This window comes from Triticum dicoccoides, chromosome 1B (assembly GCF_002162155.2).
Source record: "Triticum dicoccoides isolate Atlit2015 ecotype Zavitan chromosome 1B, WEW_v2.0, whole genome shotgun sequence".
Taxonomy (NCBI): domain Eukaryota; kingdom Viridiplantae; phylum Streptophyta; class Magnoliopsida; order Poales; family Poaceae; genus Triticum; species Triticum dicoccoides.
This window is the reverse complement of record NC_041381.1, coordinates 360929235-360943608: the sequence shown is the minus strand read 5'-3', so window position 1 is coordinate 360943608 and position 14374 is coordinate 360929235.

The following is a 14374-nucleotide window of genomic DNA, read 5'->3' as shown; positions in this document are numbered from 1 at the left end:
TTGACTCCACATGAACACGACGATGACGTAGTTTCTCCGTTCCAACACAGCCATGTACACGAGCCCTCGCCGTATGTATGCGTGAGTAGGCGTTCGAGACCCCGCCCGTATGTACGTACGTGGCCGTATTTTCTTTCTTGCACCCTGGACGCTATACGTACATGTACATGCTATGTGCGCGCCTCTACCACGACACGTGCGCACCTCTACATCGACCAGTATGTACGTACACGTTCGCGACCAGAATGACAATGCTATGTACACTTCGACCTGGTGGGTCCCGACTGTCAGGCACTTCCTTGCGTGTGAAGATGTAGCTAGTGGGTCCCAGCAGTCAGGGGGCGAATCGTTTTTTCCCGTAACATGGATGCACTTCCTTGCATGCGAAGATGTAGCTGGTGGGTCCCAGCAGTCAGGGGGCGAATCATTTTTTCCCGTAATATGGACGCACTTCCTTGCGTGCGAAGATGTAGCTGGTGGGTCCCAGCAGTCAGGGGGGAAATGTTTTTTCATGAAATACATTGTCCCGTCCGGTGGGTCCCCGTTGTCCGGTGGGTCCCCGTTGCACAGTTGACCACTGGAGGCAGGAGCAGGCAGTCTCGCCGGCGCTGGTTTGGGCGGCTGGTGCAAGAAGAGCAGCGATTGAAGAAGCAGCAGGACTGTTCGATTCAAATCCAACGGTTACTCCTGCTAGAATTGTTTGTTGACTAAGTTGACAAGCCCTGCATGCGCTTCAACTTAGTAGGCCCATAGGTCAGCCTCCCAACCAGTGCGCCCCAGATGTTAGTGGGAGGAATCATTTTTTCGCATAATAAGGAGGGAGTTGATTGCGTGCGGCCAGGCCAGCAGAGGGAGTAGGGTGGGCCGGTAAAGCCTGCACGACATCACAGCAGGCCACAAGAGGAGGGAGCAGGCAGTCCGCTAGTGCATGTTTAGGCGGCTGGAGCCGGAAGATCAGAGATTGAAGAAGCATGTCGGCCGTTGGATGGACATCCAACAGTCACTGCTGCTAGAATCGTGCGTTGACTGACAAAGCCTTGCGTAAACAAGTCAGCCTCAAAATCTATGGCGTGTACAACCCATTTGCTATTATTTTTATAATTTTTACTCATTTTCTAATTCATATGGAATTTATTGCAGCCCATTTTCCATTTTTTAGGATTGCTGCTCATTTTCTGGTTAGTACCAGGATTAAAAAAATTAACTAAATATGTGCAAATTTTTGAAAATTCGCAAATTTTTGCTGGGGAACAAAATATTCTTAATCCAAAAATTAGTAGACATACTAAAACAAATTTTAAAAAAATAGTATTGTGTCATGTTAAATCCAATGAAATACTCCCTCCGTCCCAAAATTCTTGTCTTAGATTTGTCTAAATGCGGATGTATCAAGTCACGTTTTGGTATTAGATACATCCGTATCTAGACTAATCTAAGACAAGAATTTTGGGATAGAGGGAGTATAAAATATCAGTGAAGAAAAAAAACAAAAAAAGAAACTAATATCCAATTTGCTATAATTGTTTTGGAATTTTTAACCCCTTTGATATTACTTTTAACAGACATTAACCATACTATTTGTCCAGGCCGGAATGCATCCCTCCTCGTCTTGAAAGATTTGCAGCCCAGTAAGTCGGAGAAAACAAATAGGCCTAGCTCGGGTATTCTTAAAAAAGAAATACTAGGCTACCTATTTTCCAAAGAAAAAACTGCTGGGCTGGTCATGTTGTTAGACGGGCCACAGAGACCGCACAACCCAGTTTCTAGCCTGCTCCTCCGAATTACTACTCAAAAAAAGTTGTGCAATTCTGTCGTTACTTGACTATACGTTGAAAATGATGTGGGTCCCAGATATCAGCAGGGTGGATTAGAGTAAAAAACGAGGGGTGCATCTGAGTAGTAAAAGAGGCGCTTGCTTGTGTTCGGGAGTGGACCTAGTGGGCATGTACTGTCATACTCACAACTACAGTCCTCTCCCAATTCACAATGTTGACAGGGACCGTTTCAAAAAAAACTATGTTGACAGGGCCGGATGGCGGCGCCACGGCGATCGCACCAAGGCGGAGGATGAAGTGATGTCGCCAATGTGTTGGGCTGGGTTGGACATTCTTATTGAAAAATAAAAATGGACCGGAACTATTTACGACCTTGACTACGATTTGCATGGGTCCGCTCGTTGCAGCAAGAAAATGCTGGGAGAAATAAGATTGGTCGCTATCTTTGCCTAAGAATAATATCGACTGAATGTAACGACACTATCATAGGAAATAATATCCTCCTATTATATCGTGAATTTAAAGAACTGGTGCATGAGCATTTAGCTTTATTTATTTACTTACTTACTTATGTTTAGGGGACCATGAGCATGTACCTGGGCCGGATTCATGTGAGAGCCTCCCTTCCAGTTAATTATGGGCTCCTCTATTGGGCCTTCATCAGTGGGCTGCATGTTATCAACAAGTGGAAAATGTGTTCCATACCAAAAATAGTATACGCTCCGTACGGTACGGGGCACTAAAGGATCGGACTATGCAACGACTTCCAAAACATTGTGTTTGTCATTCTAACAACACATTTATTCAACCAACAGATGAAATATACTACTGCTTGTACATTGAAAACAGCAGCAGCAGCAACCAGGGCTGGGGGTGCAACAGAAGCAATAAGCAGGCCAGAAGAGTAAAGAGCAGCTCTCTCTTTCAAACCAAACATCAGCCATCATTACAAAAGGGCTACCAAAAAATAACAAGTGTATGCATCAAACTAAATAAATATCCTACTACACCAAGTGTGCGCATCTAAGTAACTAGCTCAGTTAGACGTTACTATTTATTAAACTGTGGAGATTGGCTGACGGCTTGAACCAGATGGGTGCCTGACGAGGGAAACTCCATCCAGCAGGTCGAAGTCTGATACTTGCGACCCTCTCTCCTACTTTGGGTTGCAGAGCGTGGCGGCACATATCAGGGTATGGTGCATGCAGAGACGCATGGTATGTTGTGTACACACAGTTTTTCCTGATGAACGAAACCGCGCTGCCATCATGATCCTTGCCATTGGTTATCTCCTGGTTAATCAGATAATTCAGTCTGACAAACAGAGAGCGTGTACCAAGGCTACTTACCAGCCTATAGTGAAAAATTCCCGAAGGCCCAGAGAAGCTGGGATCCTGCTCAAAGACCTTGTAGTGACTGTGACTGTATTTCGCGAAACAACATGTCCGGTACGTGCGAACGATCATCAATCGTTCGCCGTCGTTTGATCGAGCCAGGAACCACCTGCAACTGCCATGCCGCTTTTCTTTGAAAGGTTCTGGGATTAGGATAGGGACACCAGGCGGCCTACAACATCATATCAAGTTGGAGTCAAATAAAAAAGGGCTCTCAATGTAGTCAATCTTAGAAACAGCATGTTATGAGCATGAATATTTTTTCAGTAAATGTTGACAGTAATGTAAGCAAGCCATCATGATATCATAGGAAAGTAACATATTGTTGTAACATCCGTTTGTAGTGATGGCTGGAGTAGGCCAGCAATACGTCCAGCCATAGAAGGAGTCGACAGCATAAATGAAGCCATTATGTTCAATGGCATCAGACAACCATGGAGGATGTATGATCCTGCGATGGACGTGCGGATTTATCCACTTACCGCAGTGACCTGTTAGATAGGTGAGAACACGGTTGAAGAATGCAATTAGCCTGAAGTCTTTATAATTCATAGATATTGTGGGCACTTGGCAGATTACAACGTTGAGCAAATCAAATTTGGTATCATGTTGGCTACTGTAAGATTCTGAGTATTTTGGGCCGCGATGCCAAAGCAATACAGTGTTAATCAAAGGAAGGGGATCAATCGCCGGGTGTAGACCTCCACGAGCATCCAGGTGCCGCGACCGTCGACGAGCACCATCAAAGACGTGTTCATGCTGACCCAATACATACTGTTAATGTAGTTGAGGGTGGCGGGGATCGGATCACAGTCAAGGGGGTTGATGCTCGCCACCCTACGATCTTATGCTGCGTGACATGCCATTTCTGAAGATCAGGCGGCATCAGCAAGCAAGGAGCTGGCTTAAAAAGCTCCAGCCTGAGAGCTTTGAGTAAACGGTACAACCCCGAGGAGCACACGGCGAGCGGCATGGTACTGAGATTGTCCACATGCAAAACAATGAGCTTGATTACCCCTGTGGGGAGCGAATTCCAGCCAGTCTTTCGGCGGACGCTGCTCGGTTCTGCCATTGTTAGTGCTTGGGTTTCAGACGAGGGGGGAGGCACCTTAGCAGGGATGGAAGATTGTACGAGATTATGTGTGGACAAAGATGGAGAAGCGAATATGTGCTGCGGGAAGTGGACAGGTGATGATGACTATAGCACACCGCTTGACTTACGAGACACATACCAGCAGCGTAGGGTCATATCGATGCCAGACAACTTGCTTGAGTGATCACAGTACTGGTACTCCCTACAGTACCTACTACTATGCCCTAACTTGCTTGAGTAGAGTAGTAGTGGACTAGGACTCTGCTCTACTACTAGCACCGGAGGAGTAGTATATTCTAATCTAAAATAATTACAAACTTCAATGCCCGAGCGTGGAATGACTACGAACCGCCATCGGTACTAACTCCAATCCCCAGCAAACGTTCGCTGGGAGACATGGCAGTTGCAAACGCCCACGACACAATTACAGTACGTGTGTAAGGGTAGCGGTTTTGTCAAATACTATGGCTTAAAAACAGGCCACCGTCGGATAGAAATCTGACGGTTACGTTGGATTCGCAAGGATTGAGCTCGTGGCAAACAATCGCCATATATCATTACTAAAAAAAGGTTAAAACACTCGGGGCTATAACTTGTACTGGCTCACCACTAACAATGATACTAACATAGTTGTAAAATGGTCAAAGACCGTGTCTACGTGGTGTTTGGAATTATATACAAAACAATCAGCAAGATGCCCGTGCATTGCACGTCACACCATCATCACAACCTCGGTTTCTCTACTCCTACTCCTATAAAAGACTCAGGGGGTGTTTGTTTTCAGGGACTTTTGGGTGTAGGGACTAAAAAAGTCCCTCTTAGAGACTTTTTAACCAAACAGGAGGGACTACTAGGGACTAAAAGTTGCTTTTTGGGACTAAATGAAGAAGACTCTCAAGGAGAGTCTTTTTTGGGACTTTTTGGGACTTCCAACAATGCTCCTCCCTGCACCCATTGCCCTGTCGTCCCATGGTGTTGTTTGATTGTTATTTTTCTGTATACTAGGGGTAACATGGTCATTATAACCTTTAGGGAGGGACTAGGGACTTATTAGTCCCTGGAAACAAACAGGGAGGGACTTTTTAGGGACTAGGGACTTTTTAGTTGGGACTAGAAAAAGTCCTAAGACTTATGAACCAAACAGGGCCTTAGTTGGTGATGATGGAGGCAAGGAGGTGTGTTCAGCCGAGCATGCAGCGGACGGCGCAGTACTATTCGATTTGTTGTAAAAAAAACAAAGAAGAGTAGTAGAGATAGAGATAAGAGTAGAGATAGAGACTTAGGGAGAAGCACCATCTACTGTTTCGTGTGCTACTCCTGCGCTCCATTCGGCGGCCGCAACATCCCGTACAGCCACTCCCTCCTGCGCTCCATTCGGTGGGTGCTGTTGAAATTTGGGGAGCGCACTCTTGTGACTGCTGGCAGCCACGACTTCTTCCCCGACCTCGGCAACCTCTTCCTCAACGACATGGGCGACAACCTCAATGCCAACGGTGCTGCTCCCGTTGCACCGTATGTGTTTCTATCCTTCCTGTTTGAAATTGTGGTAGAATTCATGTTTCTACTTTGTATCCTAGATTCTATCTATCCATCTACTATGCTAGTCCACATGATTAGTTTAATCTCTGTTATAGTCATCATGATTTATTTTGTGCTTATTCGGATTAAATCTCGTAGTAACTTGCTCATATATTTAACTGGTGCAACGTCCCCTACAGCCACTCCCGTTTCATGGACGGCCTGGTCGATGCCTCCAAGGAGCCCTTCGTCTACTGCTATGAGTGCCTGAGTTTTGGGGCTCGCTGGCGGACATCGTGCATCACCTCACGGATGCGTGCGGCGGTCACTACTGGCCCTTGGCGAAGAACATCAAGTACGAGATGTGCTACATGTTCACTGTGTCGGAGTCGCTGGAGGATCACCACCGCCTACTAGTCTCGGAGGAGGACGGTAACGTCTTCCTCTTGATCGTGGGCACGGGCAAGGCCCGTGCAGGCCGCCGCCCGGTCTCTGTAGTGTGCGTCAGGGGCGACACCGCTGACGCTGACACTGACACGAGGCCGATGTACGGGTATGTGCTCACTGTTACTACCCCTCAGAGGTACATGGGTGGCGACACCGGCTCCATCATGCTGACTAGGACTGTGCAGAGCTAGGACCTTCCCACCGATGTGGACATGGAAGACGCATGGTATGATTTACCCCCCAACGCGGTGCACGGGGACTCCAAGGAGGTTCACCTGGACATATGCATTACCAAGTTAAATGTTGATCATTAGTATTCACTCAATGTAATCCGCTGTCTAAGCATGTCGAGACTTCCATGCATGATCTTGCTCTATTGGAGTATCGCGCTTGAATAAAAGTGTATCCATTTATGGTTTAGTCTAGAATCTTCCATGTATAAATTTTTACTACAGTACTGGTGAAAGACTTATGATGAACCATTTCTTACATCTCCTCTGTCCCCTTCCAAGTCATCCTGATTTAATCCCGCCGTCTAGGTGTATAAGGGCATGGTTAATACTTAATAGTATAGCCAACTATTGACTATAAGATAGTGCCATGGCATCTGTAGACAACATGTATAACAATCGATACTCAAAAACTAATTCTTAAATATCATTTCTTGCAAAGCACAATAAGTGTTATTTCTTCACAAGTTTTAGATGTAGGTTGAACAGTTGAACGCTTTTGTTTGCAAAAGATACTTTTTTATCTATTTCACCCGGATGTTTGTGAGCTCTAGAGATGAAATAATATCCGACGAAACCTATCGATACCCGGTACACATGAGATGACCCCACATCCTTTGTCAAAATAAACAACTCCCCGATCAATGCATTTCACTCTTCCGTGCAACGCACGGGCACCTTACTATAGATTAGTATGACCAAAAATTGAACTAACATTATATATAGTATGATAAAGGCTGATGCATGTCACCTAAAATTATATCATTGAAAACTATGTTCAGATACGAATCCAACGATATAGTTTTTGCTGACATGCACTAACATTTTGTCAGTTAAATCTTCAGTCAAATTCAATGGGGGACTAATAAACCAGGACCGATGTAGTACAATTGTAGAGGGCGGCACTGCACAGGAGTCTCACCCCGCTCGTGGCGTGGCAGTAAAGCCGTCATATCACAAAACCCAACCACTGCAAGTAATAAGTGCCTGGTAAAATAAACGGACAAGCAACCATCACATCCCTCCGTCTTTTTTGCATTTCATCTCTCTGCATTTACTTTCTCCGGTTCATCTCGCACACTCGATCCCTAGCTACTACTCCTAGTATCCCTAGCTACTACTCCTAGGGCCAGTTCTTTTGGCGGCTTAAAAAATATGTCGTCTCTTCCCCAGCTTTTCCCATAAGACTAGTCACAGTGGAGAGTAACATTAAGGCGCCTCACTCATTTATTTGAGCTTCTAAACTACTACTAGTACCTCCATCCTGGTTTATTCGTCACCTTTGCAATTTGTGGTAAATTTTGACCAAAGATTTAACTGATAACATGTTAGTGCATGTGACATACACAAACATTTCATTAGTTAAATTTATGATCAAAATTTGAGACAGATTATAATGGGGACCAATAAACAAGGACGGAGGTAGTAGTAATGGGATTACTAATCTAGAAGTCTAAACAAACTGGCCCCTGGTACTCCTACTAGTAGTAGTACTCAAGTTGGAATTCCAATTGCGCGGCACAACTTGTTAGGCAAAAAATTCGATACAGGGTGTAGGAAGCGGTTTGGGAATTTGCATGCCTTTCCGACCAGTGATATACTCCGTACAAAGTACGACAGAGAAATAACCATAGAGAAGGAAGCTAAAAGTAAATAATCAAACGAGCATTTTTGCATTTGTTTTGCATTGAATCGTTTCACAAGCTTGACTAGTGTTGTTTTTTTACTTTTACAAAAACCGCATCGTAATGTTAAAACATGCATTTGCACGTACATAAGTAATAGTAGTACTCCCTCCATCTAGGTGTATAAGTCTTCCCTCCTTCTTGGTCACGGTGCACAACCAAAGATGACTTATTCACCTAGACGGAGGGAGTAGCACAGTCTGCAAGCATATATAGAGAGGTGCGTGTAGTACGATAGTATATAGTAAAGTTTGTGCTATATGCACGTACTTACAAAATGCGTACGGATACACAATGTTTCCAAACTTTCCCTTTTACATACTGAATTAAGGACGCTAATAATTCTTGAATATTTGGGATTTATCATTTGCGTCCCAAAACTAATGAGATCGCCTTACGAAACTAAATTATACTCCTACTAAAAGCCACGACGCTCGCAGGAGCGCTTGCGGCGCGCCACGTGTGCCCTGGTGCGCGGCCGTTTCCGAGCGCGCTGACACAACGCCTCTTCCTCAGCCTCACAACTCACGAGGTGTTGATTGGCAGCTTGCCAGCGGGCGAGCGCGATCTCATCGGTGTGGTGATCCGGCGCCAACAAGTACCCCTCCTCGCAGGAAGCGTGCACCCGGTCCAGGTACCGCCAAGCGTAGATGAGGCGCTTGGGCCCGATTGCACTCAGGGCTTTGGCACGGGCGTCCTCCTCCACCCTCACGTCCCTCGCACGAGCCTTCTGCCAAAGAGCCAATTGCCTGACTCTCTCGGATGTGACATAGACCTGCCAAGCAGCTTGCCCCGCGGCGCGCTTCTCTTCCTCAGCCTTCTTGGACGAGTGCGGGGGGAGGAGAGTCATGCATGCAGATTATTTTCCACACGGGGTGGAGTAGTGGGACCGCCGGAGGGAGAAGGAGAGTCTGGCAGGCATATTTTTTTCACACATGGAGAGGAAAAGATTTGGAGATGAACGGGCTTCCTACAGGTATGGGGAACAGTGCATGATAAGTCATCTTGCATGCTTGGCTAGGTATAGTCTCAAGTCATTAAAAACATACACGCCCCACACATGTTCATATTTCAAGGTGCACTAAATTATTGCATGCGATGATTAAGGCTGGCCATAATGGTGGTATCTTAGCTAGTATCATGCACACGGGAATAGTAAACATGCTGATGTGGCAAAGAAATAAAGAAGAGAGGGGGGTTAGAGTAACTAGTGTTCATGCATGCATGCAATGCGATAATGCATTGGTTAACACATTTTTTTGTGAAGAATGACAACATTAGTTGAGTACTTTTGCAGACTACAAAAACTATTCCACCGCCTCTATCTTGCTAAGAGTAGGTGAAATTTTTGAATCGAGCCCTTTAAACTAGAAGGGAGGTAGTAGTACTCTAATAGCTAACCTTGTTGTGATGACTAGATAGGACATGGCACGCACCTGGACGGAGGAACTAGTCTGCATTGTGCATTTAAGTTTTGTCTGAAGTCAATGTACCTCTACTTTGACCAAACTTATAGAAAAATGTATCAACATTCACATTGTCAAATCAATATTTTTATACTCATTATAAAATGTAGTTCTTATACTCATCATAATCAGTATTGTAGATATTGATATTTTTAGTATAAATTTGGTCAAACACTTTGCAAACGGTTGACGGAAGTAAAAAGGACTAGAGGGAGTATCATGAATGTGGAGTAGGCAAAAAATTGCTAATTTATAGCCGGACGAAGTCTCAAAGGGTGCGACCGCGCGAGGGAGGCGAAGGTCATGGGAGGCGCGACGGTTGACGGAATTAAGTGAAGTTACATCCATGCGCCGGCATGGCGCGCGAACAGGCAGAAGCTATACCGTCAGGCCTACGATATGGGTCTAGTAGACATGACATCTAGTGGGTCCCGCATAGTACTCGAGAACTCTTTGGGGGCTTGCAGCCGTTTATCCACCGGGCAAGCCAACAACCCCACGCCATTCGCACGCCCTACTCGTCCCCTTCTTCTACTAGTACAGTACCTTACAACAGTTCGCTCCCAGTTGTCCTGTCCTTTCACATTACACCAGTTCAACTTCTCCTAACCCTCCTCCAAAATCCATGGCCTCCCAAATCTACATGGTCACCGCTGAGTACCAGGTTAGAGCCATCACCAGCGATGAGTTCATCGTCAGCTACACATGTGGATCTGCAACAGTGAAAGCATGCCTTGCTCGCTTCCTACGCATGTTCAACAGTTCAAAGGATGAGTGGGTCACTGGGCTAGATGTTGAGTACACCACAGTCCTAGAAAGAGAGAAGATTCTAAAGGAGGCAGAGAAGAAGAAGCCCGCTGTGATCCAGGTTTGTGTACATAATGTGTGCTTGGTCTACCACATATTCCATGCCGACGTCGAGTGCTAGGATTTTAAGAACTTCCTCAAGGATGAAAGAGTGAAATTCGTTACTGTAGACTTTAGGAATGACAGGGATGTCTTGGGTCGGATAGGCCTCGTTGTAGGCCAGCCCTTAGATATCCAAAAGGCAAGACTAGTGTCCCCCTCTCAGCCTTCAATCCTGACCATGGCAGCAGCCATGATTGATCCTTCGTACGCTAGACTGAAGAAACCTCACCATGAGTTTCATCATGCATGGGAGTCGAAGATATTAGATGAAGATCACATCCTATACGCAGCAATGGATGCCTAACTTTGTTTAAATATCTACAAGGGATGGATGAAGAAGCAGAGCCCAGTGTCCGGTTCAAGCAAAGAAGTGTCGGCGAAGCGGAAGAGGAAGAGGGACAAGGACGAAGTCAAGAACGTGGACTCGGACTCCGAGTAAGGTGGCAGTGTCGTCGCTCATGTTAGTTCTACTGCAGTGTCAAGTGGACTAGTTGCTTAGTTTATTTTTAGGGGTGTGTTGTGTTGAGCCCCCAGCGGAACTATGTTTATGTTCTTTCTCATTATTTGAACTTTATGTTCTTTCTCGTTATTTGAACTCTTTAGTACGTACAGTAGTACTAGTACTATGTCCTGCTACTATTCTTCTTGCAGTTGATACTACTGCTCGTATCTTCGTGTTCCTACTGTACTTAATACGTTTGTACTAGTAGTATAATTTGGGTCAGTCGATTTGTGAAAGAAGTTCGACGGAGCAAAGGAAGAAGATGGTAGAGAAGCTACCCCAGTATCTATATTAGGGTGGCGGGGTGCCCATGATCTATCTTATGAGTGTTGGGTGTGGAATGCAGTTTGCCGGAAAAAATGGATCATGCCCGGGGTTAAACGGATGGCGGGGGTGGGGGGATCATGGTGGTGGCAGGCACTTCAAGGGAGGGTGGGGCGGCGGCAGCAGGCGGTTAGGCGTGTGGCGGGCTGAGAAGATGAACCGTGCATCAATTTTGGAGGTTGAAAAAGCCCTTCTAGCCATCCATGTTGCATCCAACGGCTCACAGGACTCGACTGACCCAAATTGCTCCTTCATATTGCAGGATCCACGTGGCATTCAAGGTCTTGAAGGTAGATTCCGCGTCCACACCGGATTGCGGGCTCGGCGCGGGCGCAACCGGCTTCCGCCGCGATAGCCACCATGCGTGCCTCCTCCGCGCGGGCGGAGACGACAATGGCATGCTAGTTCCTCTTCGCCGGCATGCTGGAGCACGCGCTCGACCTCCTCTTCGTATGCTGCGTGCATAGACGCGGTGAGGGGGTCATGGATTAAGGGGTCCTCGGACAGCCGGACTATATACTTTGGCCGGACTATTGGACTATGAAGATACAAGATTGAAGACTTCGTCCCGTGTCCGGATGGGACTCTCCTTTGCGTGGAAGGCAAGCTTGGATATTCGGATATGTAGATTTCCTTCTCTGTAACCGACTCTGTGTAACCCTAGCCTCCACCAGTGTCTATATAAATCGGAGGGTTTAGTCCATACGATAACAACAATCATAATCATAGGCCAGCTTCTAGGGTTTAGTCTCTACGATCTCGTGGTAGATCAACTCTTGCAATACTCATATCATCAAGATTAATCAAGCAGGAAGTAGGGTATTACCTCCATCGAGAGGGCCCGAACCTGGGTAAAACATCGTGTCCCTTGCCTCCTGTTACCATTAGCCTTAGACGCACAGTTCGGGACCCCCTACCCGAGATCCGCCGGTTTTGACACCGACATTGGTGCTTTCATTGAGAGTTCCACTGTGTCGTCCCGATAAGGCTTGATGGCTCGCCTCATTTTCAAGGATAACATCACCTCCAGAGGATCCCTGGTTGTAGGCCAATGTCGGATTTCGGGTTCCGGCAGACCCTTGAAAGGTTCGAACATTGGGGTGCGCGCGGAGATTTCGCCCTTTATCGACCTGCTCCTCGCCGAATCGCTAGGATCTAAACTACGAAAGAAACAACACAAGAGACACGGGGTTTATACTGGTTCAGGCCACCATTGTGGTGTAATACCCTACACCAGTGTGTGGTGTGGTGGATTGCCTCTTGGGCTGATGATGAACAATACAAGGAAGAACAGCCTCGCGAGGGTCTGTTCTTGGCTGGTGCGACGAAGTGCTAGGAGGAGTTCGGTCGCTCTATCTACTGGTTTCTTGGTGAGGATCCAGATGCCTCTACCCTGGGGGTAGCTAGTCCTGTTTATAGGCAAAGGCCCTGGGCCTCTCCCCAAATATTGAGCGGGAAGGGCGCCAACAATTGGCCATTTTGAAGGGGAACAGCGGGTACACCTATCCTGACTAAAGTTGGTCCTCGCCTGTCAAAGGCTCTTGTGGTGACGCCTGCTTGGGCTCCACAATGACTTCCTCCCTACCGTTGGGCTGGTCTTGGTCTTGTTGCATCGAAATGGGTGCCTTTGCTTGATGCTCTCGCCTGCGCTTGCTCCCTTTGCACCAAAGAGGAAAGGAGGACACTGCGCGGGCTGGCGCCGGACTGGCGCCCTTGGTCGTCATGGCTTGCGTCATGGGCACCTCGCGAGGTACCCCGCCTTGAACTCTCCGCCTCCTCGTGAGCCAGCCTGATGAGGCTGTGCCTAAAGAAGCTCCTTGTCGTCCGCCCCGCGAGGCTTGGCCCCTCGCGAGGGTCTTGAGCTTGTGTTGATGAAGATGGGCTGTGCTGGGCCCCCTTTGAGCCACGCCGCAGGCCGCAGGCAGGCAAGTCTGGGGACCCCCATTCCTAGAATGCCGACAATAGCCCCCAGGCCCACGGCGCGCCCGGACTTGGCCGAGCAGAGAGGCGAAAGGGCAAGTGCAAAGTGTCGTGGGCCCTAACAGCCTGCGGCCTTGGGCGCTGCGTGGTGGTTGATTGGACGTGGGCGCCTCCGCTTCCCCATGACGCCTCGGAAACTGCACGGATTCGACAAGTCCCTGCATGCAAAGCGGGTCATGATTACCTGTGATCGTGGTGGTCGACGGTTGGCCTTCGCAGGCTATAAGTACGGAACGGCGTGCGCCCTTCCAGTCTACCCCCTCTCGCTTCTCCTTCATGGCTCCGCCCAGGAAGTTCTCGGCCGCAGAAAAAGGAAAGGCTCCCCAGGTCGAGTCTACCTCTCCCCCGCCCAAGCGCGGTCGAGGTCGCCCTCGCAAACATCCTGTGGCCTCCATGGTGGCCCCCCGCGGTCGCGGAGGTGGCCCTCTGCGCGGCGATGAGCGGCTGGCCGTGGCCGGGGGGCGTGCTCCGGCCGTGCGGCCCCCAAGGCCGTGCCTCCATACTGCGGAGGTGCTGCCGGAGTTCATTGTGTGGGCGGCTGAGCCAACCAGTGCCCGGCTTCAGCTTCCTCGCTTCCTTCTAGGAGAGATCCCAGCTGGCGCCTTGGGCGGCCTCTGGCTCCAGGCGGATGGCTGCTGCAGCCGGGCCTCGTGGGCTTCACTGGAGGTCTTCGCAGCAGGGAGCCTGGACTTGAGCCGCGGCTGGCAGACGTTTGCCCGCGCGCGTGGCCTGAGCCGCCGGTGCACTCTACACTTCAAGTTCGATGGTGACGCCACCCTCTATGTGAGGGTGTTTGGGGAAGATGGTCGCCGCGCAGGGTGCTGCCCTGAAGACGACGACCACGGCCGGGGACTCAGCCCCGGCAAGGACGGAGAGGACAGCGTGCGTGTGGTTGGCGGCTCCCAAGACTCCTCAAGCTTCACCAGCTCTTCTTCGGGTAGCGACTCTTCTAGCAGCGGCCGCGGTCAGCCTCCACGCCGTCGCGCCTGCTTGAGAGCGGCAGCAGGTCTGCCCGCCGTCGCGCCCCGGTGAAGTGCGAGAAGGAGTCCGC